The following is a 22,368-nucleotide window of genomic DNA, read 5'->3' as shown; positions in this document are numbered from 1 at the left end:
TATCAACCATGCCAAGGGCCGAGGTATGGAGGAGGGCCGTGGAAGTATGGGAGCAAAGCGATATATGGTAGGGAGCAGTGATACCAATATGAAAATCTCCAGGTATATTATATGAAAATATGGCTCTCAGAAGAACATGTAGGCCAAGAACGCAACAACGAAGGCCACAAGATTACGTAATTGGGAGATAGAGACAGAATGCCAGACAAAGTTATATGAAAACAACGTTATATGAAAACAAACGTTATATATGATACCGCCACAATATCGCAACATGGGAGGCGTTATACCACGTGACTATGTATTCTCGAATGGGAGGTATGGTTCTGTTGATGAAACTGTCAGACCAGGAGGAAGCGTCAGTGTCAGAGCTGCCAGGGTAGCCAGAATTAGCAGAATAGGTAGAATAGGAGTTAGAAATTAAAGAGGGAAGCCAAAAATGGTGTTGGCTCTGATACCATGTCAGGCCAGGAGGTAACTCCTCAAATCAAATAATGTTATTCATTTAGGTTGTTCATTATTATATACAACAGGGAGTCACTGTTCAGTTCATCTCCTGGTGACTCTCCATCTTTTCTACTATTTATTTATATTAATTACAGTTTTTCACCCAATCCCTATGATTAGGTGTCAGCAATTCCAGAGGTATCAGTTTTGGAATCTAAGTGCTCTGATACCACTTTTCACAGCTCTGGATGATATCATTATGTAAATCACTGTAATAATAATAAAAAATTGATTTTATATATTACTGTAATAAATATTCTATGGATTATACCTGACACCTTTATTCTAAGGATTATTTACCAGGTACAAGCCATTATGTGGGGTATAAATGCTTTACTGTACATGAAAAATATAACTTTGGAGTTTTCAAATACAATGTTTAATATACTTTGATGTTTTCACTGTTAGCCTTTAGTTATGCCTCTATGGTTAATTCCATGGTTTAACATACCTAACAACTAATACATTTAACTTGGCCTTCCTCTAGAGTTGGCGGGACTAGAGATTTTGGGTTCTTCCAACTGCAATCCAACTATTAGTCATCATCTCGGGATGGTCACCTCATCTACGGTCCTCCAGGAGGTGATCCCATCGGACGGAGTAGATTGCAACCTTATCTCCTTTGGCATTTACTTCGCAGAGTGGTTTGGCATTTTCCTCTCTATCTGGCAGAGCCTTCCAGGTCCTATCCATGGCTTCAAGGTTTTACGCAGGTATTTGCTTCTACCTCTCTATATTGTTGACGAAGTTATTTCGATTCCTTCATAGCTCTATCATGATTATACATCCAACTATTAGGTTTTCAAAGATCATTCTAGCACTTACCACCTCAAAAGGAGTTTCTTTGTTGCAGCAGTCCTGCCCAGGTAATTGGTTTTTCCTTATCCTTGGTATATTTCACTTCAATATATTCATTATTCATTTGCTTAACAAACTATTTCATTTGGATTGTTAGGTTCCACTGGAGGGTTTCACACTGCACGAGCATGCCTGAGAGGGATGGATTCCTGTCTCCTCACCCAAGTCTGAGGGTTGCAGACTTACTGCTCCATCCTCACACCGAGTAATGTGAAGGGGGGGTGTGCTCCGTGAAATCTTGGAATTGAAGAGTTTCAGAGACAGAGGGTTTTGATTTATCATGCCATCTCTTTAAGTTATTCTTCAGTTAGTTTAATTTCAGACTTATATCTTGCTGAGGCATATATTTTTTTGGACTCTATGTAAAAAAATGCCTTACGACTGTATTTTCCTTTTGTTAAGAACCTAGAGCTGCCATTTTTCCAATCTTTCTAGGATTCTGGCGTATAGCTTGAATTGGGTTTTGTAACCTTCCTTTGTACATTAAATCATGTTTAGGCTTATATTAATGGCGATTTCATATTTGCTTTTTTTATAATTTATGTGCCTTATATAAATATATGGTTTGTGCATTTAGATGGAACGGTTTCTACCTTTGCATAGTTCTTTTCTTTATGCAGAGGTTTATGATGTCCATCCAAACTGGATTTCCTTCTCTATTTAAGAAAGCATTAGTTGTTTACCATATTCCATTATTATGATCTTGAATTTTTTTATAGATTTCATACCATTTTGTTCCAATATTTGTAATTGCATGTGGTTTCAAGGTTTCTACCTATGTCCCAAATATAAACAGTCCTTATTAATTTACCGTGATTATCTAAAAATATCATTGTAGAGTCTTTGCTATGTTTTACCCAGAAGACCCATGCTCATTTGGGGTTTAAATTCTTAGGTTCGAGATTCAATTTCTTTTCAAAAGGCATTTTCTTTAAAATGAAACTTGTTTGTTTTACCTTAACATTGATTCTGGTTTTTAGTTCAGAATAATTCGATAGGCTTGATTTTTCCTTAGAGTTTAATTTAATGCTTATTTCTTGCATTTTCTCCTAGCTAGCGTGGAATTAAAAGAGTCATAATCTACATTTGTTTTTCTTGTACGTGGGTTTACTGTAAGCAGTATTTGTTCATTTCCAGAAGAGTAACCCTCTTCATTTGAAAGTTTCTGAGACAATTCTGACAAGTTCTTGTTTCTGGTTTACTGCTTCTAAAGGACTTATATATTGTATAGCCTTCTGAAATGGATTCTCCTAAAGAATGACTGCTAATCTAATTACAGATCTTACTTTGTCTTTTTAGAATTTCCTTTGCTAGACTAATTTATGTTAAATAACTAACATGTTGATTATATACTTTATTTGGTAGTAATTAGGCCTTTAATGTATTAACACATTTAATCTTTTCCAAATAGAATACATGTCTCTATTTCAACAATTCGTTCATGTCTTTATTTCAACAATTTGTTTAATTTTCATAAAGAAGTAAGTACTTATCTGATTTCCGTAGCTATTCTGTCGTCTAACTGCTTAGTCCCAATGCGACTATAACTTGTTGAATTTCCTCCCAATTTCCTCCCAACCTTGAGACCAACTTTCAACCTTGAGTCTCCCCCCAAGTTGTTACTCACATGTAGGATGTTTTCCTTTAAAACTAATAGTCTTAACATGTCACAGCTATCTAGTCTTACTCACATGCAGGATGTTTTCCTTTAAGACTAACGGTCTTAACATGTCACGGCTATCTGGTCTTAACCAGACTTAGCTTTATGAACTCATCTGACATATCAACACGGTATCCTTTGTTTCATCTTTCTTTTTTTTCTTGATCTCGGGTACGAATACCCTCTTGATCTCTTCCTTGAGAATAAATCTTCAAGTAGTTAGGGATAGGTAACTGCCTATCCTAACTAACATGTGAGAGTTACATGATTGACATCATCAATACATTCCCTTTGTGCATAGATTAATCAAAATAATAAATTTATAAATTTATAATAATAATATCGAGTGTAGTAATTAAATATTTACAATTACTGGGGACATCACAATTGCTAAAGCATTCCTTAAAATAAAGTACTTGTTAAAATAAATCATCATTTCCCATAAATAATCCCACCTACCTTTCCTCATAAAAAAAATGAAAATTATATTTACATCTATTTATAATATTTACATTAAAAACAAAAAAATACGAAAACAAAGAAAATCAATACAAAGTAATCTCATACATAAATAATATTCTAAATCCTAAAATATTTTTGATATCTATTAAATTAATTTGATATATATATATATCCACAAATTATCAAAAATATACACTATATTATAATTTACAAATTATTAAAAATACTGAGGAAATCTAAGTGAAATGATTTATGCAAATAAATTACACCTCAAAAGGGATATTTTATAAATATATAATTTAAAAATCTTAAAACGTGATAGTCTAACGGACTTTAGTTTCAACCATATATTAAATAAAATGTTTTTTTATTAACAAGATTTGAATTTTTTTAAGTATTAAAAAAAAAAAAATTCCATTTTCACATAAATTATGTCTTTAGTTAAGACTTTCTTGAGAGCCTTATCAACAAGCCTTTTCTCCTCAGAACATATGCATCAGCTCTCAAGAAAGTCTTAACTGAAGACATTAAAAAGCCACGGGAAGCTAAGTTTGTAAGATGGCAAGCTCTCTTTGCTAACTTTGACTTTGAAGTCGAGCATATAAAAGGAGCAGAAAACTGTCTACCAGGCTTCCTCAATAGAGAGTATATAGAAACCCAGCAGCAAAAACATGTGATGATAATTGTCACAGAATGGGAACCCAACACAGCAGCAAGAAGTATTGAGGACTATCACAGAAGATCAGAGTTGGGAAGAATACAAAAATAATTGGAAACCTACATGGTAGTTAAGGAATACAAAGGTTTTAGATACAGATCTACAACCTCACACTAACATTCTACACCTTGTTCATGAAAGGAGAGTATTTCCAAAAGGAAATCGTTGGATACATGATATGGTTTATACTAGCAGCATGGCAGCAGCACATCAAGCGGAAGAAGCATTACAGAATGCTTTCCATGATATCTCAATGATTTGGTCAGAAGGAGAAAACAGAAGGAAAATATTCCATAGATTTTTCTCAATTCAGAGAACCAGGAACACCCATTGGCCAATCATGAACAATAATGTTGCACTATGGCCAAGAAATGATCCAAATCTAATATTTCCATATACCATTTACAATTTTTCAGGATATAAGAAGTTATGGTGGGACATATTAAATGTCGATGGAAAAGATGAGATTCATTATACAAAGCTCAAGTTTGGATCAAATGGAAGTCTGTAGAGAAATCAACAAGCTAAATGGTTACAAGACTGGTGGAAAGACTATGGAGTAAACAGAACAACCATTGATCCAGTTTATTATGAACTCTACTTCCAAATGCACTGTAAAACATGCTCAGAGAAAAATTCCATAGAATGCTTTCACATTCCTTGTACAACTGTCAGAGATTTATTACAATTTCCTAATCAAAGTATCCTACACCAGTTCATGGCTAGACATGATGAATGGCTAGTTGTGATAAAAATAAAACATCAATATGTATTAAATAAACCCATGATTGTCCGACGAATTTATACCAAGGCATGGGATGGACTTCTATATCAAAGATCCCAATTTCCAGGGATTACTCCTTTAAGTGACCCCACTTCATCTTCATAAACGGTTCTCGTGGGCTTATCCTTAAAGCCTCCACAATGTAATATCATGATGTCTAGTCACAAGGACTATTTATGACTAGTTTTTTCGTGGGCTTCACTATTCAAAAGCATCCACAATGTACTAATCAAAACTTTCAGTACAAAAGTATGAAGATTCCTAAATTAATGAGACTCAAAGCACTTCTCCGACTTTTGGTGCGCTTCGAGCCACATCTCATTGATAGGGTATCAAAGTAATAAGTTTTTCTACCTGATGGTTGGATGCTTGTCCCCTCCTTTTCCTATATAAGAAAGGGGTAAGGCTCATTCGAGGCATTCAGAGTTTGAGATTCGAAGAGTCGAGAGATATTCCTGCTCTGCAATTGCAAAAAATAGTCTGATCTACTTGCAACACGAATAAATCTGACAGTCCTAAGTGATCTAAGAAGCCTGCACATCTGTGTGGCATAGGTGAGAACCTAAAGTGGCCAGATATTTTAGAGAGTCTGTTTATATGTGTGTTGGTGTGATTGTTCAAAGATTGAGTCTATGATCTCGCCAGGTAGCCTCCAGTAAGCTATCTCTTGTTTGAGTAGCAAAGTCTGGTAAAAGCAAACACGGTCTATCTCCGGACTGAATAGATTGCAATCTTCTGAAATCCATTCTGATATTAATATAAAGAGTTTTATTTCCATTGCGCATATGAATACTTGTGTATTTATGAGCTGTTGAGGTAGTATCGTCTTAAGTTACTCTTATTTGAGGTTCGCCAGAGGTTCGCGAAAAGGCAAAAGGGATGCGAGACCATGTTAAGGCGAGGAAGCCATTGAGAAGATCAATAGAGCAAGAAATGCCCCAGCAGGTTCATGTATGGGTTCGTGTAAAATAGACTAAGTGGCAAAAGCAAAGAAGAGACTCAGCAAGGCCTAGCAGCTGTGTTGCTATTACAAGCTTCGTGGAAGCCGCCGCGTAAAATTGTGGTATCAGAGCATATGGGTTCATGTAAAAGAGAGTAAGTGGAAAAAGTAGAGAAGAGACTCAGCAAGGCCTAGTAGCTGTGATGTTGTTGCAAGCTTCATGGAAGGCCCTGCGTAAAATTGGTATCAGAGCTAAAGAGTTTGGTTCAGGTCAGTACTCAATAAAAACAATCTATACTAAAACGGATCCATTCATAAAGTCTATTTCTTTCCAAGAACTAGAAGAGAAAGAATCATCTGTTCAAGAAAATCCCCTCAGGGATATGTTTGCATTTGCACCTAGTCATGTTTTAAATTCTGCTGAATTAGAATATGAGGAAACACAGCCCTCTGCTAGATGGAAGCTACCCAGCATAAACGCTTCAGAGGTTTATTTAGACTTGTCTGCATTTAATTTAATAGCCACAACTAGGATTTCCATTAAAGGTCAATAAGTCAGATCCAAGAAAATTCTGACTATGTACAGTCAATACCCTTTCTAAATTCCAAACAACTCCAGGCTGAGGCAAAAAGACTAAAAACTCAATATTTTTATTTGGGTTGCATATGAATTGGCATTCATGCTTTAACACAGCAAGGTCTAAACACTTCTGTTTTAGCAAATGTTAGAGATCTGACCCACAATAAATACATTGATTCATTGATAGGTAGGATTGTTGCTCCTCTGTCTAATGGCCCTATATACTTTGATTGTTATCCTAACTTCTTTGTATATGTATTCGATGAAACAATTGAAATTATTCTTCAATTACAAATCCAGACCATTGGATTTGACATGGCCAAGAAAAGACATAATATTGCTATCCAAACTAGAGGTTGCTTCAGACATACAAACACCCTCTATCCTACAGTACTGCAGGCCCCTAACAAAGATTCTAAAGCTAGTGTTGTGGTGTTCACTGATTCAAAAAACCAGAAGATAGAACACCAAACCATAAGATGGGAAGACCTTACATTCCCTATACACTAGGTGGTATCAAATCCCAAGCCTCTAGCCATCAAGAAAATCGCTTCTGCTGATATCCGAGAAGAACCTTCTTCTGCTATTCTTTCTTTCCCTCGCGGATCTACCATTGTTACACTAAAAAATGTCACCATGGCTATTTACAGTTAGTATGGCTCTATCAACAGTCATGCTATCCTCCTGGGCAAGTCTTATGCCTTTGCTCTCCATGTCAAACTCCAAAAAGAGAGAAAGTCTTAGTAAATGTGTTTATCTCTGGGTACGCAGATTCTCTCGACCTTACCTACGTATACGCACCTAATGTTCACAAAAACTGTGTACTTGTACGCTCTGTATGTAAAGGGGAAGGTGCGTACCCCTGTAAAGGTCAAAAGGCGCAAGTTTCACTCCAAAAAAAGTTACTTGTGGTAATTTCTAGAGGCTTCTAGAAGTATGTTTGATGTGTATGAAGCGCCTCCAGATGGTTCATGTATCCCTACCAAAGAGGAACTTATCCCATCAATAAGGGAGCTATCCCATCCAAAGAGGGACTTATCCCATTGATGGTGGACCTGAATAACTTCCTCTAGAGCACTATAAATACAGGCATTGGGCCAGAAGGAGGGGAGTTTGAAAGCTAAACATTTCTAAGGGTAGATGCTGCTGGAATTAGGACTCCCATTTAGAAGCTTGTGAGGAGAGATTACCATCTTTTCTTGTTCTATTTTGAAGTGGGTGAGCTTTGTCAAAGTAAAGGATAACTCTTGATGGACCTTGGGAGGGACTTGCACAACACCAAGGCTCAGGTTGTAATTGTTCCTTTTGTTTCCTATTAATACAAATGAGTCCATTCTTCTCAATAACTTGTTATTTATGAGTTGTTTCATGTACTCCTTGGTCTATATGTTAAATATGTTTTCTTTTATGAGATTATCAAGTGCTATTTAATCGTTTGATTTTTAGTGAATGCAGGTTTCGAAGCGAAGGAGGAGCTCATCTGGATCAGCGAGGCTGGACTGCTACAACAACGTTGGACTACAGGTAGGATCTAAACACTTGATTTTTCGTATAGTAAATGCATGTTTAGAGAAGGATTGCTCTTGTTTGTCTTGTTTGTCACTAGAGAGTCTTAGGCTCCTAGGGAGGTTGGTTGTGTCTGCACTATCGACTCTTTCCGCCTGACAAAATGGCGACTCCAGTGGGGAATCCATTGATGTGAAAGTTTTTTCCTTTGTATGCAACTTTGATCTGAGAAAAGTCATTTATTTTTTGGTTTTTGGCTCTGTGACTTTGTATTTGGGTGGGCTAGCTTAGGGTTAGATTGAATTTAGTTTTTCTTGGTTTTTCCAGTAGTACGCACCCTCTGAGTATTGCACAGTGCGTACCTGTACGCACTGTTGCTGTGTTCACAGAGCGGGCCCGCACCTGTCTTAAAAGGTTGCCTGCGTACCCTGCTAAAAATTAAGAAATTTCCATTTTCTACATTTTTCCTCTTAGATTTTGCTTTTTCTTAGTTTTTACTGCCCAGATCCATTAGTCTCCTGTCAAAGATCTTCACCTGAACTTGTTTCGATAGCATTGAGTGTTTTAGTGGATTTCATAGAAGTTTAAGCCCTAGGGTTTGATCTTTGAGTAGGTCCTGTAGTGACTTTGGTGGTAGAAGTTGTCAAGCCTTAGATCTCTCTGGTTTTGTCAGCCTTATTAGGAGTCGGACCTGTCATAAAGTCTACCTGTGAGAGCAACTTACCTTTGAGTTGTCTCTTTGGCGAATTTCGAAGTGCTTGTTGATTGAGTATTGAATTCCATTTTACAAAAAGAACAAAAAGATTTGAGTTTTGTTTTGACTGGTTTTTTGATTCTGCATTAGCTGGTCCTTGGCTTGATTGTGGTCAAGCAAAACAACCTAGAATCATCCTTGTAGGCTTTTGCCTCGTTAGGTTTGCTTTAGAGTAAATTTCTTTTTGATTTGCTTGTAAGTCAATTTTTCATAATTTTTATAGGTTTTGAGATTGATTTTTGTTAAAATAGATTTATATGCTTTATTAAATAAGAAAAATACAAAAACATCTCCTTTGAAAAGTTTTGTTTCAAGTAGCTTTGGAGTATTTTGAAAGAAAAAGAATTTTTCGTGCACGTAAGGAGTGGTCATGTTTGTATGCTTGGAAAGATAAAGAGAATTGTTTCTTTGATTGTCTTTACTAAGAAAGTTGTTTTCTATAAAATTTGCATTTTCCAACTCTCTTAGTTAGGAGTTTCATTGAAAGAGAAAAGTAGCGTAAATCATCTTAGGTGCATCTTTGTAGTGGTTGCGAGTCGAGTCTACACACCATTGGTTTCATTTCCGCTACCTTTTGTCTTTAAGAAAAACCATAAAATTAACGCTTAAAGTAAAATCAACTTAGTAAATTTTATTTACTAGGGCTCTGAAACACCAATTTAGATCAGGCTAGTGTCTTGGAGTAGGAGAGTAATTAACTCTCCAAGACAACAAAACCAAACAAGTAGCTTATCTTGTGATAGAATAAATCCAATTGTCTCATTTGTACTCTGGGAAAGCTCCTCTTAAAGGAGAAGCACGAGCTCATGTCAGAACCAGTGAGGGGATCAATCCTCCCTCGTTGGGAACAACGCCAGACACGCACGTATTACAGACGGTAAACCTCGGATTAACCATTATCGAGGAGCCAGGGGTCACTTGTCGGTATACCTTGGATTATTGTCAAGGAACCGGCAAGGGGATTGAGCTTGATACTCTGCCCTTGCGTGCTGTCGGAGTGTAGACTGTTCCCCCAGGTGCATTTGTTGTGATTGGTAACCTTAGTGACCATTATCTTTAGGATTCTACCGAGGTGACGGTGGAGGGAAGATCACACTGTACCTGGAGTAGACGTCGGCTAGACTCACTTGGATTTTCTGGGGGGTTCACTTCACACGAGATGGTTAAAGTGGAGGAACTTGTGCCGGTCTATTCATTAAGCAGGTTGCCGGGGTAACTGTTCCACCCGCCACTTCTGTACTGAATCCAGCGATGTTGGATTTCATCTCCAACTAGCGTTTTCGGTCTGGAAGGCTACTGTTTGTGTTTGGTTTGATGCCCTAGATTCTTTAGGCGTATGATTCAAATTTGTTTGGTTCTTTAGAGACTTTAGGTGGTTTGATTTGAGATTTTACTTTGCTTTCGTGTGTAGTAGTTAAAAGTTTTTAGCTATGGCGGAATTACCGAGACAGTCCCGTAGACTTCGGGGCAAGTCAGCTGAGGTTGTTACCGGAACTGATTTGTTGAGGAAACTCCGTAGATCACGGGGTGGACCTCCTGAAGACGTCCCGGGTCAGTACGAAGGATTGAAGGTCCTTGTAACTCCTCCTAGTGGCAGTAGAGTAGGTTCACCTGAAGAAGGAGAGTCTTCCTTGGTAGTCCATCCAGATTACCAAAGTCTAGAGACAGGTTATAATCCCGAAGCTGTTACAGTTTCCGAGCTTGCTGGTAGCTTTTCATCTACTAGTGATATAGGCGAAGAACCTGAAATATCTGAACCTGTTACTCCAACTTCTAGTGTTCCAGATTCACCAAGAGTAGAACGAGTTATCACCGAAAATCTTCCTACTGGTTTGATTGCTATTGAAGAACTTGCTCCAGAGGAAGAAATAGGCGTCTCTAACCTTGAAGATCGACCTACTATTGATCTAAGGGAGCGTGAATCTATCTTTTACAGTCCTCCTAGAAGTACTACTTGGTACCTCTCGTTAACCAATTATTTAGACAACTCAGGGGTAGGATTTTCTCCACCTCGTACTCCTTTTCCACCTGGAGGTATTTATACTCCTGTAAATATGTCTGGTCAGTCGTCCGTGTTCACTCAATCTCCTGAATCTTTCTTACACGATGGTCCTTCTGTTCCCACCGGGTATCAGTCACTTTCTGGTATCTTTGCGGGGGCATCTCCTCAACCCGTTGATCATGGGTTATTAGTTGGAAACAATGGTAATAAACCGTTGGGTGTAGGAGACATTTACATGATGTCAGGTTCAGTTCCCGTTTCTCAACCTCAAGGTGGTCAATTACCGCCTGGGGGGCAGCCTCAATTAACGCCTGGGGGGCAACCTCAAGGTACAGAAATTGTGTCTGGTGGGCAGCCTCAAGGTCAGTATGTACCTATGGTACAATACATGCCTCAAGGTCAACCCCAGCCTCAATATGTACCCCAGGGTCAACCTCAGTATCAATATTTACCTCAAGGGTATCAACCTCAAGGGTATCAACCTCAAGGTCAAGGTCAACCCCAGTATTAGTATTTACCCCAAGGTTATCAACCTCAAGGTCAATACTCGAGTCAAGGTTATCAACCACCTCAAGGTCAGTCATATGTTCAAGGTATGGGAACTGTACCTTTCAGTTATCAATCCTATCCTCAATCAGGTTATGGATCTCAGTATCCTCAACCTGTTACGGGTCAATACCCTGGAATGATAGTGTGGGATCCATCACAAGGTCAACAGGTGTTGCAGCCAAGTATACAGTTGTTACCTCAAGCTGGACAACCCGTGGTTTCTGGTCCACCCCAGCAACCGCAACCTGTCCAGTCAAATGTTCAAACTTCTGTAACTTCGGTAGTTACTCAGCCGCCAATTGCACCTAGTACTCCATCTCAAACGGCTGCTGCAACTACCGCAACATCTGCCGCACTTACTTCTGGAGTATCGACAGCTCCTGTTTCTACTGTCTCTGTAACTACTCCTCAGACATCTTTACCCTTATCTGGATCTACGATTCAAACTACAGTTCAGATGCCTGTAGGTCAGCCTGGTATAAGTACAGTTGTCACTACTCAACCACAATTTGTTCATCAACCGTACCAGGGACAGTACCAATATGGGCAAGTTGTCCAGCAGCCGGTTTACCAGTATCAACCGTATCCTGGGTACACTTATCAACAACCCCAGTACGGTCCGGTTAATCCTAGTTTTCCAGGAGGATATAATATCCCTAATGCGATTCCTGTTCATAGTTATCCTGGATATCCTCCTCCTAGGACTGGTCTTGTGACCCAGAGTTTTAGAGATCCTAACCGGCAATTACCATTTATCGCAACTTTGGATTTACCAGACTTGACGCGCCTAACGAACGATCCAATTCAATATCTTCCGTTCTGGCCGCCAATGCCAAATAAGTTGCCCAGTGATATACCCAAGTTCGAAGGTAAGTCTGGAGAGGATCCGTCCAATCACTTGATGACTTACCACCTCTGGTGTGCTTCAAATTCTATCTCGGATGATTCGATCCGCTTACGTCTTTTCCAGCGTACACTCATTGGTCTCGCAGCCAAGTGGTACATTGAGTTACCACGGGCCTCTTTTTACAATTTTAGCCAGTTAGCTACCTCGTTCTTAACTCACTATGATAACGACATGGAATTATTAACTTCACTAAAACAATCGACGTCCACGTATATTTCTGATCACATTCATGAGTGGAGACGTCGAAGAAGGTTAGTGAAAGTTTTTATTCCGGACCAAATCTTAGCTGAATGGTTTGTTAAATCATTATTACCGAAGATTACTGAAGATGTAGCTAAGGCCGGAGTAGTTACTGAGGAGCAAGTCATTGCTCAGGCGCAGTACCTTGACTTAGTTTATACTCAATCGGGTACGTTACACGAGAAGATCCCAGATCCTCCAAAATCGAATCAAATCGCTGCTGCTCCTTCGGGATCTCATGCCGCTGATGGTATGATTGGTACGGTGAACACGAAGAGCAAGAAGAAATCTTCCAAGAATTCTACTACTCCTATAATCACCTTGCCTGATTCCCCGACAGGAGACTCTTCTCCTGAACTTTCCGCCGATATTCACGCTGTATAGTCATCTACGGCCAAATCAAAAAACGGGGGAAAGAAGAAAGGAAAGAAGAAGGCTAAAGCAGACAAGGCTCCGAAGGAGAAAAAAGAAAAGTCGGAAACCAATGACGAAAAGCGCAAACCTCTATATCCTTGTCTTATTTGTGAAGAGGATCATTTTACAAGAGATTGCCCTCATCGGGCCGAGGTTGTGAAAATAGTCAAAGGTTCTCCCACTCCTGCTGTGTTGAAAGATCCATTTCCAAAGCAGGAGAGTAAGATGATAGGTTCTTCCTCGACTGCCAGTGAAGAACCCATTTTGATGATGTCTCATGTGAGGATTGCGACTCGGTCGCAAGATTATGGTAGTAAGAATCCTGTTGATGGTAAGGAAGCAGAATCTTCTCATTCTAATCCATCAACCTCAGCTCCTGGTTCCGATCCACTACAGATCGAAAAACCTAACCCGGACTTAGTAATCAAACCGCCCGCCAAGGGTGTTCTTCGAAGGTCTGCTTTCAATCCACATGCGAGAGCGGCCCAGAATTACAACATTGTTGAGGACTTAGCTGTTTCACCCTCAGCAATGTCGGCTTTAGAAGTGCTGCAATCATGCCTAGCACAACGAAAATTACTTTTGTCGACTATCGGAGCTGTTGATGTTCAGGACCCGAATCTGATAATCTTCGATCTAGAAAATAGTACACCGCGCCTTCCCCATCAAATGGCTTTCCAGATTCCAGTGATAGTCAAAAATAGGCCTATTCATCGGACTGTAATTGATGAGGGAGCTTCCACGTGTATTATGTCGATTCAATGTTGGAGATCGCTTGGTTCTCCTTCGCTGAACCAATCCCCGACCATCCTTAAGGCCTTTGATGGCTGTGGGTTCCGTCCGTTTGGTATTCTACAGGAATTGCCTATAGGGGTAGAAGGTAAAACCGTTAGTCTGGATGTGGAGGTGGTTGATGCCCCTCTAGACTACAACCTTCTTTTGGGTCGAAGTTGGTCATATGCTATGACAGCGGTTGTTTCATCGGTCTTCAGAGTAATAAAGTTTCCACATAACAGCAAGATCATGACAATTGATCAGCTGACATACTTTTCATCCGACCTAGCCTCCTCAGAAAGTATCCAGCATGTCGGTAAGACGACAATCCCTTACAGGGACGTTGGCGTAGGTTTAGTTAAAGATTCCGGTTTACTGGGAACTTTTCCTTTCCCTCCAATCAACACAGACCCTTCATTTGCATCAATTCATATGATTACATCAGACACCATTATTTACGACAATCCTTGGATTGTCCCACCTGAATCTGAGATAGACTCATTCGGTGATGCTATGTCTTTGAGTCCATATGAAATTGCTTATGAAGCCATCGTGTCTTTTACCGACTCGCGTTCAACCCAAATCGACCAAATGAATGTGGTCAGTGAGGAATCACTTTTCATATCAACCTCAGAACAGATAGCGTTTCACAAAGTCGTGTCATCTGACGAGCAACTTCACGAAATCCTAAGTGTAGACGATCTACCATGGGAAGATCTCCATCATAGATCTTCGTTTTTACCTGAGGATGATGCTTTTGAAAACGATTTTTCATCTATTTTTACCGCTGAATATGTCAAAGACGCTCAGAATCCAACGAAACATTCTGATTCAGAGTTGAATTTAGGGAATATTTCTCACACTATTCCCATTGACATTTCAGTGAAGCCCGGAATTGAAGAGAACATTCATATAGGTGCCTCATGTACAGAAGATGAAATTCAAACTTACAAGGACCTATTCCAAGAATTCCGCGATGTGTTCACCTGGTCTTACGAGGAAATGCCAGGAATCGATCCTGCCATTGTTGTTCATGAAATAAAGACCTACCCGGACGCTAAACCCGTCCGGCAACGGTTGCGTCAGATTCACCCTAGAAAAGCGGCTGCGATTAAAGCAGAAGTCGAGAAGCTGTTGAAAGCAGGTTTCATTTATCCAATCCCGTTAACGGATTGGGTATCGAATATTGTTCCGGTTAACAAGAAACAAGGAACAATAAGAATATGTATCGACTATAGGGATATAAATCGAGCTTGTCCAAAAGACAACTATCCTACGCCTTATATCGATCAAATCATTGATGATTGTGCCGGAAGTGAAATGTTTTCCTTTATGGATGGTTTTTCAGGCTATAATCAAATCAATATTCTACCTGCCGATCAACCAAAAACGACATTCATTTGTCCATGGGGGACATTTTCTTACTGCAAATTACCTTTTGGGCTTAAGAATGCCAGAGCCACTTTTCAACGGGCGATGTCTTATGCATTTCATGACATCAAGCACATTGTGCAACCATACCTCGATGATTTGCCTGCTCATTCTTTACATCGAGCTGATCACCTTGTCCACTTACGAGCAATCTTCATGAGGTGTAGGCATTATCGTATTCGGTTGAATCCCCACAAGTGTGTCTTCTGTATAGAAACGGGTCGATTGCTGGGATTTGTTGTTTCAAAAGCCGGCATTCGCGTCGATCCCTCGAAGGTCGAAGCTATCATCAAATTGCCTCCTCCTTCGAGTTTGCGCCAACTCCAAAGTTTGCAAGGAAAAGCAAACTTTTTACGCCGATTCATTCCAAACTACGCCGAGGTCACTAAGGGTTTTACACGGTTATTGAAACAGAACGCTCAATTCTTTTGGGACGAGATTGCCCAACAATCTTTTGATGCACTTAAGCACGCGTTGACCCATGCACCATTGTTGCATCCTCCCAACTACAACCAAGACTACTTCATATACCTCGCAGCTTCGCATTCCACTATTGGAATGGTGTTAGTCCAAGAAGATGAATTCGGAACGGAACATGTGATATATTATCTTAGTAGGACATTAAACCCCACTGAGCTAAAATATTCGCATGTGGAGAAATTGGCCCTGGCAGCCGTTCAAGCTGTCCAGCGTTTTCGTCACTACATTCTTCTCCGTAAAACTACAGTTATTTCGGATTGCAACCCTATGATTTATATTTTGACAAAACAACTGCTAGGGGGCAAGTACTCTAAATGGATCGTTATCCTGCAAGAGTTCGACTTGGAGTTCGAGAAGTCCAAGTCTAAGAAATCCTTAGTTTTTGCGGAATTGATGTGTGATTTCCCGCATGCTGACACAGAAACTGTGGCAGAAGAGTCCATTGCGGACGAATCTTTGTTTTTTATCAGTACTTTAGATCCGTGGTATGGGGATATAATCATCTATCTCCAAACCCAAACCTTTCGGCCTGAAGCTTCAAAGTCGGAACGTCGAAAAATTCGGTTTCAATCCCAGCAATACAGAATTATTGGAGATACACTTTACCGCTGGGGGGCAGACTTAGTTTTTCGACGTTGTTTAACTCACAAAGAGGCTGAGAGGGTTTTGAATGATTGTCACTCTGGAGCATGTGGCGGTCATATGTCTTGGTATGCCACAGCTCAGAAGGTGTTGCGCGCTGGCTATTTCTGGCCGTCCATGTTTAAAGATTGTATCATTGCGGTCCGAAAGTGCCACAACTGTCAAGTGTTTGATCGCAAGATGCGCGCACCACCTGCTCCTCTCCATCCTATAATTGCCGTTGGTCCTTTCGCCAAATGGGGTATCGATTTTATTACTTGTAACCCTCACTCGGCCAGGGGGCATGCGTATATCATCCTCACGGTTGATTATTTTACTAAATGGGCCAAGGCGATGCCTACATTCGACGCAAGCGGCAAAACAGCTGCAGTTTTCGTATTCAATCACATTATAACTAGGTTTGGTGTCCTGCAAGCAATCATCACTGACCATGGGAGCCATTTTCGAAACATCATGATGACTGAGCTTACAAGCCAGCTTGGTTTACGCCACGATAGCTCTACTCCTTATTATCCGCAAGCCAACGGTTTGGTTGAGTCTATCAACAAAGTTCTAGTTATCATGATCCGACGAATCATTGGTATTCATCGGTCAAATTGGCACAACATGTTATTTTCAACGCTATGGGCATACCGAACTTCAGTGAAAACTTCAACAGGGTTCACTCCTTTCCAGCTAGTTTATGGCTTGGAAGCTGTGTTACCCATTGAATGCGAAATCCCATCACTTCAAATGGCTGTCGAATTACTCCCAGCTACTTCCGAAGAGGAGAAATGTTTATTATACTTAGCTCAATTAGATGAGACTCGACGTGACGCTGCATTGGCAATCGAGACTCACGCGAAGCGAATGAAAGCTCAGTATGATAGAAATGTGACCCCTCGAAGTTTTTCGGAGGGAGACCTAGTGCTATTATATGATCAAGCTAACGATAAGCTAGGTGCTGGAAAATTCGTTCCTATGTGGCATGGACCCTACATTGTAAAGCGAAAGCTAGCAAAAGGGGCCTATGAGCTGGTAGATTTTGATGGGGACTCTTTGGGTAAACCCAGAAATGGACTTTACCTAAAGAGGTATTATGCTTAAATGATGGGTATGGAGAATTTTTAGTTAGGTTAGGTTTTCTTTCTAGCTAGTATGTTTGTTAGTTTAGATAGTGTGCTTAGCTTAGAAAGTGTGTTTTTCGTCATTATTCTGGCTTATCTTGGTTTTACTCTTGATATTACAGATGTCGACGCCTCTCCAAACGTACATTGGATTTGCCGATGGTGCTTGTCGTAGTACACGGAATATCTCTTCCGCAGCTTGGGTTATCTATTCGCCCTCTGACGAGTTAGTTTCTATGCATGGGGTAAGCCTCGGTCAAACGACGAACAACATTGCAGAATACAATGCAGTGGTTGAATTATTGTCTGAATCTATTTCATTTGGAATTCAATGTTTGATAGTGAGGTTAGATTGTGAACTCGTTGTATTACAGCTTAACAGAGTATATGCCATTAGAAATCCTGTGTTATTAAGGTTGTTTTTGAGAGTGCGCCTCTTGGAACGTGAATTTGATTACATTGAATATCAGCATATTCCAAGGTCTTTAAATACATTAGCAGATGCAATTGCTTCTCGAATGTTGGACAGATATTTGCGATAATCATGCAAGTAAATTTAAAAAACATTTCATCACATATGTTAAAACAAGATAAGCCGGTAATAATGATATATATATATATATATAGATAGGAGTGTGTCAAAAATATACATCGTCTTCGATCATAGGTTGAAAAACACCTTATGATCGGCAAAATGATAAGTACAAAAAACCAAAAATGTCATATGTGTCTACAAAAGTGACTAGCCAATCACTGGTGGTGCTCTCTATACGAGACCACTGCCCGCGCTACCCTACACAGGAACCTCCTAAAAGGTCCTGGGACTGCGACCACATAGCGCTGAAGTCGAATGGGAATGTCATCTATGGTGGTCTCTGGTATACCCGCCGTCAGACGCTCTAGATCCTGTTCCAGCTCGGCTAAGGTCTCTGCGGCCGCATCCTGTGGGGCTGGTGCTGGTACAGCTGGTACTCTCCTCTCAAAAGCCCGGAGGTTGGCCAGACGCCGTGGACCTACATCTGCATTTTGAAAATTTGTGCTGTCAGTTTTGAGGCGATATATATAAAAACAAAAAAAAATACATAATTTAAAAACTTGTGAAGAATGAAATACCTCTGTCATCCCACTATTCTCCCTATGGAAGAACCATGTCCGGATCATTTCGAAAATCCATTCCGGCATAAGGAAAATCCTGAATAGAAAAGACCTGGCTCTCTAGCCAGTGAAAGTAACCATCAGGAAATCGAACAACTGTCGCGCCCTCATCAGGATACCGGGCCATTACCGCAACCCATCTCGTCAACTTAGGCTCCCGAGGAGACCCAACTGGAACAGTAAGATGCTGGGGGATCAGCATTGGAACTCTCTCTAAGGCAAAGCTCACAACTAAAGGCCCATATCCAAAGGTCTTCAGTTGTCCGTTCTTTTCCCTGGTTAGTTGGCCCTTCATATTGGTCAACACAGCATCGCACCAGTTGAAAATGGTGCCTCGGTAGCAATCTATCGCCATCCGCATTTGGGACCCAGTGGCAATGTGTAAGGCGGCTGCGCCGCAGAGTCTGGTAACAGTAAAGGCTATCACCATAAGTTCGGGCAGGGATATGTACTTGATTTATATCCCTTTCTCCTGGTTCTGATTGTTGCACCACTCTAGCCGGAGGCTAGCAAGGGATTGGCCACCCAGCCTAGTCCCGGACAGAGTCAGTTGCTCGTCCCTATTTGGCAAGCCAGAGAGAAAATATATGTCGGAGGGCTCTATCTCGAGCTGGTTCTCTCTGATGTAGAAGCATTGATCCTGAATGTTCCACCTTTCAACCAGCCACTCAAGGAATGGCACCTGGCCCCTCATGCCAGGTATGGCCCAGTATTTGTACAAACCGCATGCTTTTCACGCATCAATAGAAGGTTGATGACCAATTGCGGCCAAATCAACGTCCTCGTGTTCTCTTTCTCTCCAATCTAGCATGGTGAATGCCCTACACACCAAAAAACAATAGTTAGAGTTCATTAGAAGAAATTTGATTGGTTGAATTTGGAGTTTGGGGTTTCAAAATGCGTATTTCATGGGGTACGCACCCCACATTCAGAACATAGAGCGGCGGTACGCAGCTGGTCTGAAGGCGGGCTGCGTACCCCGACCTTTTTCTTATATACAAAAAAGGTCGGGGTACGCAGGTCGCCCATGGGGCACCTGCGTACCCCGAGAAACATATCCTAAAACCCTAAACCCCCTAAAAAATCAAACTAAAACCTAAAAATGAATTTTAAACGGATGAAATTGAAGAGGAGGATGTTGTGGAATACCTGAAAGAGACGGCGCTCGATTCTGACGGTCGGATTCTCCGCAATGTCCACAGGAAGTTTTCTTGTCAAAAGCCCTTTTCTCAACCTCAACAGTAAAATGGTAAAATGACATGGTAAAAAGTCTTTTTATAGGTGTTTTGGATGAACGAATACTAAGTTTGTTTATTTTTCACCATGGAAAGATGTTTTTCAATGTATTTTTTCCCATCTTAAACAGGTATGAGTAATGTGTTGTTTTTGTGCAGGACAAAGGGACTTTAGGGTAAATTATCATTTTTCACGAACCAAAACATCAGAGTCATCTTTTAAGCTCTTTTCTGACTCCTAAAATATGAAAAGATTGCCGAGCGTTTCTTTTACACTCGTTAAAACGGAATTAGAAGACGGTCCCCTTATAGCTCTTTTCTGACCGTAAAAAATAGGAAAAGATTGCCGGTTTTTTGTCGTTTCAAACTCGATACAGAAATTAAATGATGTGTCCTTGATCGCTTTTTACTTTTCAGGTCAGTGGCACTAATCATGAAAGTACTCCTTGGTCACAAGATCAAGCGGTTCTCCCAGGTATTATTTTATACTTTTTCGGGCTTGGGGGACACAAATTTACGAAAAATTTCAACCTGGAGTCTTCTTAAGTTTTTCAGACTCTCTAAAATTGAAAAACGCCGAGTTTCTCCTATACTGGGCTCGTTAAAATTTCACAGTAAAGGACCTGTTCAATTACAAACAGGAACGAACCACTCCTTCCTAGGGTTCGAATCAAAACTAGGTTGGACTCATCCGAAGGATGAGCTTATAATCAAGCATATGTTATCCTCCTCAAGCTTGTTAAAAATAAAGAGGTACTTGCCAGAAATGGTGGGGGAAAAGAGAGAAGAATGAACCAATTTGTCATCCTTTGTTACAGAAGAACCTTATCACCGCTCTTGGACACGACACTTTCCGTTCACCTGGGTTGGGAAATCCTTTGCCTTAAAAGTTGATCAAACCACTTTGAAAGTCTTCAACCGTTTCCGGGTATTAAATTTGGGTCAATCGTCACCAAACCATCTGTCGTGTCGTTATGTGTTCAAGAGGTCTCTGCAAATAAACCATTCATATGCAAAATACTTGTCATCCATTTGACCATCCCTGAGTCAGTCCTTACAGCAACATTTCTTCAACTTGAACAATGATTTCGTGTTGTGGGCTTGCCTGCAATGGGTCGCTTTCTATCAACATCAGCACATTATCTGGAAAGATGACTTAGAAATCGACAGTACCTTGAAGTCTGCATGCATCAATGGCAGGTTTCGCGCCTTTGACGGCAGTTTACATCATTGACTTTCGATCAGAGGATTCCGTGACGTGTTCGACATCAACTCATTTTTTCACATTTCATGGATTGTACTGGGTACTTTGAGAACCATTGACATCATTGGTGGTCTCTCTCACACTTGTTAACGGTTTACATCATTGACTGGTAATCAAGTGGTTTCTACCATGCTCGACATCAACTCATTTATTCGCATGGCTAGAATCGTACCAATTCAGGACGTAGAAATGAAGACCCTGGATCTAGTTCCCACCATCCAGGCTGCGAGGAGTTTTGTATTCATTATATAGTAGACCAATTATAAACAGATGGCTGCGTCCATACTGTGTCTACGCAAGTCTATGATTATGATGTACTGCAAGATCATTCTTGTATCAGAGTAGTTAGTCTGTTAGTTAAAGTTTTGATCTGAGTATGGGAATGCCTACCTCAGCAATGATATAATCTTATACATGTATTTTGTGTTGAAAATTGCAGGTTCTGACCAGGCTCTCCACGAGATAATCCTTGAAATGATAAAGCGCTTCACCCTTCCTAGATAATACAAAACCCTAATCTACTACAGGCTTCACACTTTAGGGGGAAATCTGTTACACTAAAAAATGTCACCATGGCTATTTACAGTTATTATGGCTCTATCAACAGTCATGTTATCCTCCTAGGCAAGTCTTATGCCTCTGCTCTCCATGTCAAACTCCAAAAAGAGAGAAAGTCTTAGTAAATGTGTTTATCTCTGGGTACGCAGATTCTCTCGACCTTACCTGCGTATACGCACCTAATGTTCACAAAAACTACGTACTTGTACGCTCTGTATGTAAAGGGGCAGGTGCGTACCCCTGTAAAGGTCAAAAGCCGCAAGTTTCACTCCAAAAAAACTTACTTGTGGTCATTTCTAGAGGCTTCTAGAAGTATGTTTGACGTGTATGAAGCGCCTCCAGATGGTTCATGTATCCCTACCAAAGAGGAACTCATCCCATCAATAAGGGAGCTATCCCATCCAAAGAGGGACTTATCCCATTGATGGTGGACCTGAATAACTTCCTCTAGAGCACTATAAATACAGGCATTGGGCCAGAAGGAGGGGAGGTTGAAAGCTAAACATTTCTAAGGGTAGATGCTGCTGGAATTAGGACTCCCATTTAGAAGCTTGTGAGGAGAGATTACCATCTTTGCCTGTTCTATTTGGAAGTGGGTGAGCTTTGTCAAAGTAAAGGAGAACTCTTGATGGACCCTGGGAGGGACTTACACAACACCAAGGCTCAGGTTGTAATTGTTCCTTTTGTTTCCTATTAATGCAAATGAGTCCATTCTTCTCAATAACTTGTTATTTATGAGTTGTTTCATGTACTCCTTCGTCTATATGTTAAATATGTTTTCTTTTATGAGATTATCAAGTGCTATTTAATCGTTTGATTGTTAGTGAATGCAGGTTTCGAAG

The 22,368-nt window shown here is 40.3% G+C and overlaps 1 pseudogene; it reads left to right on the top strand.

Moving 5' to 3' along the window:
• Positions 1–274: 274 nt before the first annotated feature.
• The window catches only part of LOC149160008 (LRR receptor-like serine/threonine-protein kinase SIK1), an 88,203-nt pseudogene continuing 66,109 nt past the window's right edge, over positions 275–22,368 (top strand).

This window comes from Pinus tabuliformis, chromosome 5_2 (assembly GCF_031772625.1).
Source record: "Pinus tabuliformis cultivar Carrire ecotype Pingquan chromosome 5_2, CPIR1, whole genome shotgun sequence".
NCBI lineage: Eukaryota > Viridiplantae > Streptophyta > Pinopsida > Pinales > Pinaceae > Pinus > Pinus tabuliformis.
The sequence above is the reverse complement of the archived record's forward strand: the minus strand, read 5'-3'. Positions and strand labels throughout refer to the sequence as shown.